The following is a 337-nucleotide window of genomic DNA, read 5'->3' as shown; positions in this document are numbered from 1 at the left end:
AGAGAGACGTGATCGAGATGAAATTAAGAGAAGAACATGATAAAGAAGAGGTAGAGTGCAAAGAGAGAATAGGACGGAGAAATGACGCGAGAAGAAAAAAAGAAGAAAAAAAAGATAAAGTGTTGAGTAATGAAAAGAGAAAATCTTCTGAAAATAAAAGAGGAATTGGCGATGATAGAGTGATGTAAACAAAAGAATGAAGAGGTGAGCGCTTGTGATGAATAAGAATAAGATTTCGAAAAGGAAGGTGAGAGACGAAGAAAGAGAGACGAAGATGTTACTGAAGAAAGGAGAAGATGATGAAGAGGAGAGCAACTTGTGATGAAAGTGATTACAA

The sequence above is a fragment of the Penaeus monodon genome, chromosome 23 (genome assembly GCF_015228065.2).
Source record: "Penaeus monodon isolate SGIC_2016 chromosome 23, NSTDA_Pmon_1, whole genome shotgun sequence".
Taxonomy (NCBI): Eukaryota; Metazoa; Arthropoda; class Malacostraca; order Decapoda; family Penaeidae; genus Penaeus; species Penaeus monodon.
Note: the sequence above shows the minus strand (reverse complement) of the source record.